The sequence below is a fragment of the Nuphar pumila genome, chromosome 4, assembly GCF_984573655.1.
Source record: "Nuphar pumila chromosome 4, dmNupPumi1.hap1.1, whole genome shotgun sequence".
NCBI lineage: Eukaryota > Viridiplantae > Streptophyta > Magnoliopsida > Nymphaeales > Nymphaeaceae > Nuphar > Nuphar pumila.
In genome coordinates, this window is record NC_143252.1 from 120,737,103 (window position 1) to 120,743,102 (window position 6,000).

Consider the following 6,000-nt stretch of genomic DNA (forward strand, 5'->3'; position numbering starts at 1 on the left):
ATGTTTCTATTTCAATTTTGAAATTCAGAAATGGGAACCTTAGAAAGGCTTTCGGTTCTAACACAAAACATGAAAGTCATAAGGCTATGTCTCAGATTTTCAACAACTATAAAAACATTAGTTTTTGACATTAGATCAGAGAGACACAAATTTGAGAATAAAGGCAGTTTTGCAAAAAAGTCACATATTTGAAGGAAATTTGCATATATAGGAGGAAGCTAGCATGTGCGAAGGTTAAAATAGTTTTTTTAAATTTAGATATTTGCAATTTTGAACATGTGAAGAATATAAAAATTCATAGGGCTTTTAAAGAAACATGTCAAATTAGCCATACAGTACAATCATTTTTCAAATATAGTATAACCATTGCAATTCATTTTTTCAAATGTCCCCAAAATATGCGAACCTCTTTTAAATAAATACCTCTAAATACGTCTGCAAATACAGTGTGCCCTTCACAAATCATTTTCACAAATGTCCTCAAAATATGCAAACCTTTTTTAACTATATTTCTCAATATATGCCTACAAAAATAATACAACTGTTAGAAACCTGACCCCTAAGGAGGGACAGTTTCTATAAATTCAACCTCAAAAAAGCTCTAATAAAAGCAAAAGCTTGAAAAGAGAGAAATCTGTTCTCGATATGGTGAGGCTTTGCGTCAGATAGGGCCAACAACAAGCTAGTGAGAAAATATCGATCCCTCTAAGTGGGCTGCTACTGAGGAAGGCATGAAGGAGAAGAGGGAGAAAATGTGTTCCCTCTAAGACTAGGGCTCAAGAAAAAGGATAAGGAAAAAAGAATCAAGTCACTAATTTTATTTATAAATAATCAAGAATAATAACATTTATTTATAGAGTTTATCTAAGAGTACTAAAAGAAGTAAAATACCAAAAATAAGAATCCAAATAGGAAAGGGAGTCCTTCAGTCCCTATTAGACTGGGTCTCTTGGGCAGATCTAGATCCAGAGCAGCTTTTCGAGGTCAGATTTGAGATTATTAGGAACAATCCACCTCTATCAAACTTGCCTTGTCCTCAAGGAGAGAGCTCTCTAGAAACTGTTGCCACAACCGATTCTTGTCACCTTCAAGGTCAAACATTAGGCGCATGGGTTTCTCACGTGCTCTGATAGGATTGGGTCTTGGGACATGCAAGGTCTGGGTTAAGTTTAGATCATGAATTGAGCTTAGGTTTATAGGATTTAGGGTTGGGTCCAACACATGGGTATTTGGGTCAGATATGGGTTAGAGAAGTTGAGCTTTGGGTTCAGACCAGGTCAATTCTGGATTTGGATTGGATTGAAACTATTGAAAACCAGTTTGTAGAGGGCAAAATTGGCCCAGAACTAGGCCCAAACCCATTTGAATTAGGTTTGAGACCAAATAACCGATCCCACTTTGCGTCTAGGGGATGAACCGGTTCTGAATAGAAACATGCTTGCCCACCCGGGTCATCGGGTAGGAGCCTCCCACCCGAGTCATCAGGTGAGAGAACCCCACCCATCGTGGGTACCCGAGGTCCCCCACCCAATGAGCCTAGTAGGGCTCAAGGAGGTGCTCTGACTGGTGGGCGGTCCTCATGTCGTCCAGTAATGGATGATGGGTGGTTGCTCAGTAGCTAATCTAATGACACGGGTCATCAGGTGGGCGAACCCCACCTGAGCCTCCGTCGGGTGGGAGTAGGCCACAAACGCCTCCCTCCTGTTGGCCATGATTGGGCTAGGAGGGGAGCTCTGGTTGATAGGCGGGCATCCCTCAAGTCTGAGAAAACCAGTGGTTGGTGTCCCATGGTGTTCTCGCTGTCATTGGGCCCGATGGAGGCCTACTGTAGTGGCTAACAGTTGGGGAAACCGACAATGAGTTCTGGCCACCACCGATCACCCAACTGGTCAAGAACCACTGATCGGTGATCTCCTGTCATGTCCCTGTCGATGGTGGACCAGCCGATGGTCATTTGTAGTGGCTACAAGGTCTGGATGCTAGTGGCCGTTTAAAGTGCCTCCTGTAGGTCTACCATCTCCTCTTTACAAAGCTAAGGAACGACCAAGGTAAGTATTTCTCACTAGATTCAGACTCTTCTTAATGACACAAAGGAGTGTCATCAGTAGGCCATTAATGACAAATCATTTTGTTGTTAACGGATGCTGATGACAGATACAATTGTTGTCAACATTGTGGCAAGAAATATTGATAATTTCTTTTGCTTGAATTGTCGTCACCATTAGTATAATTAAAGATATGTATAAAGGAGTAGTAACCAATGTCCGCACTTGTGGAGGGGTGACAACCAATTTTCTATTTGCTATAGTGATGGATGAGCTTACGAGATCAATTCAAGAAAATGTGCCGTGGTGTATGTTGTTTGTTGATGATATTGTTTTGATTGATGAGTCTAGAGCTGAGGTTAATGTTAAGTTAGAATTATGGAGACAGACATTGGAAGCAAGAGGTTTTAAGTTGAGTAAGAGTAAGACAAAATATATGAAATGTCGGTTTAGTAAGCAACAAAGTAGTGATGGGAGTGTAGTGAAGCTTGGTGAGCAAGAAATACCGATGGATGATTGTTTCAAATATTTGAGATCTATCATTCAAAAGTATGGAGAAATTGATGGAGATGTAAATCATAGGATAAATGTTGGGTGGATGAAATGGAAAAGTGCAACTGGAGTGTTGTGCGATCGTAGAATGCCATTGCGGTTGAAGGAAAAGTTTTATAGGACGACTATTAGACCCGCTTTACTATATGATACAGAATGTTGGGCTGCCAAGAGATATCATATTCAAAAAATGAGTGTAGCTGAGATGCGTATGCTTAGATGGATGTGTGAAAATACAATAAAAGATAAGATTCAGAATAAGGAGATACGTAAGAAGGTAGGCGTTGCACCCATTGAAAATAAGATGAGAGAGAATCGTTTAGGGTGGTTTGGACATATTCGGCGAAGGCCTAATGATACTCCAGTTAGAAGGATGGAGAAATGGGAAAATATATTAGTTAAAAGAGGTCGGGGTAGGCCTAGGAAGACTTAGATGGAGATGATAGGAAAGAATATGAATGCTTTGAACCTCACCGAGGACATGGCATTGCATATAAATGATTGGAGGAGAAGGATTCATGTGGAGGACCCTGAATGATTTTCTTTTTTGGTTCATATCGCCGACCCCAATTGTTTTGGGATGAAGGCGTAGTAGTTGTTGTTGTTGTTGATGTTATCACCATGTCCTTGAACTGTCATCTTGACGCCAATGATGAATTGTCATTAGTGGGAGAGGGTTTCCAACGATGGTCCATCCCTTTTTCGTCTATTTTTCACCATGAAATGTTGACGATAATTCCTTTTGCTTGAATTCTCGTCACCACATCCTTGAACTATCATCATCATCTTCTTCACACCAACGATGATTTGTCATTAGTGGGCGAGGGTTTCCAATGCTGGTCTATCCCTTTTTCGTTTATTTTTCATCATTTAACCTTATTTTTAGGGTTTTAAACATGCTCATAACTATTCTAAACTAGGTTTTGAGTAATTTGATCCTAAAAATCTAAGTTTATCATGCAAATTTAACCCAAAACAGATTTGGGAATTTTTCTAGGAATTCAAAGGGCTACCCTTTGATTCCTGTCGATTTTCAATGTTTTAAACCGGGGAAAGGGTCCCCATGGTATCATTTTTTTCAAAAAACTTTTCACACCAATTTAATTAGGCATTACGGATAAAAAAGCCAAAATCAAAATCTTGAGAAAGGTTTTTTTTTTACCTTATTTTTAAGTGGTTTCTTGACGAAGAAATGGTAAATAACATTGAATCAAATGTCCTTCTGCTCGTCGAAGCCATGAATCACAAAGATCTCCAAGAATTTTGAGGAAAAGTCCCAAAATTTTTGAAAAATGGTAAAAAATGGGCCCTAAACAGGTTTTTACTTGTCCCAAGGCTGACGTTAATCGGAATGGGTGGCAAGACTCAGGTCCATATATCCAGTCCGATGACGGCAATCTATTTTGTCGCCATCCCCTTTTTTGCTTTTTTTCGGGCTAGGAGACCCATATCCACATTGTCCGATAATGACACATCTTTGCTTGAGAATTGACACTATTAGGTGAAGAATTATCGTCAACTATTCTTTTCATTTCTGAGGTCTTTGGATAGCTTTCAGGCCCCCAAAACACAAAATATCATGCATGTGTGTTTGTTTTCTTTATTTTTGCATCTTCGAACCTATTTTCTTGTGAAAACTAGTCAAAACTCTTAGACAAGCCTACCAATATCCCAATTTTAGGACCACCTCAAGTCATTTTTCGATGCTTTTTCTCCAAAAGCTTCTCTCTATCTTTGTCTTTTCAAAAAATAAGTCATTGTCTTTATCAAAATCATCAATTATCTTTTGTACCATTTCAAGTGACAAGACAATTGTTTCATCTTTGTTTGGTCTCGTTCTGGTGAGACTTTCTGCTCACAATCTTATCTAATGTCAGCGATAAGATTTATTTTTAAAGAGTGACTCGGTTTAGGACTGATGGGTTCAGTTAGTGTCATATTCTATGGGTTAAGATTAGGATTGGTGAACTTGGACTCAGACATGACAGGAGAGTTGGCGTTAGAGAATTTGGAAGAACAATGTTGGGACTAGTCTTAGGGTTTGTGATGCAGAGCATCCTGAAGATCCGAGCTTTGAAGACAAATTGGATCTAAATCCAATTCTCAAGATCCAATTTAGGATGCGACCCAGGACAGATCCAATCGTGTAAGACTATCAGAGTCCAATTGGATTTCTACCAACCTAGACCCATTTTGATTACCGTGCTACAATATCTGAGATATTTTGCATCTTTCTTAGAGATTGTATTTTTATTATTCGATTCCATTTTGGCATGTTAGGAATTGCGTTAAATATGTTTTTATTTGTAATTTTTTTAGGAGCCGAATTCTACGGATCTGGATAGTTCTGGTACCCTGTAGGATTTTTTTGTGGTACTAGAGGGTGTATGGGGAACGCAAGTAGTTTTTTATTTTTTTGCATGTGCATTTTCTAATGCATTTTATGCAGGATCCAATTCGCTGCACATTTGGATCTGGATCAAGATTTGTTTCCAAGGGGAGCCCTAGTTGGCGCCATTTGGGAATGGACCATTTTAGTCCTTATTCAAATCTCAGTCTTGACTGGTCTAAGTCAAATATGGTTGTTGATCATTTTAATGCCCATGGCCAAAAATAACCCAAGTCAATATCTTTTTTTGGAGCATGGTTTGGGAATGCCATTTGGCTCTTTAATGTGGCTCTTCCTCATGCTCCAGAGCCTTTATGATGAGGGGGTCGATCAAGGGAGATGGAGGCTTATTCATTTTTGAAATTTGTTGTGTGGCTGGTTCTAGAGAGAGGAAAAAACATATTTTGGTGTGGTTGGTTCTAGAGATAAGACATTTTTGGTGAAAGAAGAACTGAACTTCATTTTTGGCGTGGAAGGTGCTCTTGTGAAGATCACCATTGGTGTGTTGGCACTTGGGTCCGCGGTTGTTGTTTGTTCGATCTACTGTTCGTAAATCTCCATTAGTGTCAGTTGCTTCCCAACGACATTCATTACCATCTTCATCCAAATATTATTCACTGGTTCATGTGTTTTCATTTTCGTTATTTTGATCATATGTGATTTGTGTTTATCGTTGAAGATTGCTTGAAAGTTGCAATAGGTTATGCGTTGTTTTTATAGTGAGTGAATAAAAGTCTTTTATGTTGCAGAGTGATTCTATTGTTCATAAATATTCAGTTTTATTGGTTATTATATAACTCAGATTTTTCTGTCAAAACCCAGATTCTAGAATCCCGAGTTGTCAGAAATAATTCTAAAGAAACAATCGTATCTGCCTCGATACTGGTCAGTTTCTGACGTTCTTTAGCTTTCCTGGAAGCTAAGACATTTCCCTACAACTTTATAGTTGAGGCCATTTCGTGAATCGATTGTATGAGTCCCTAAAAAGTCTTGTCAAAGTTTTGGACTGACAGA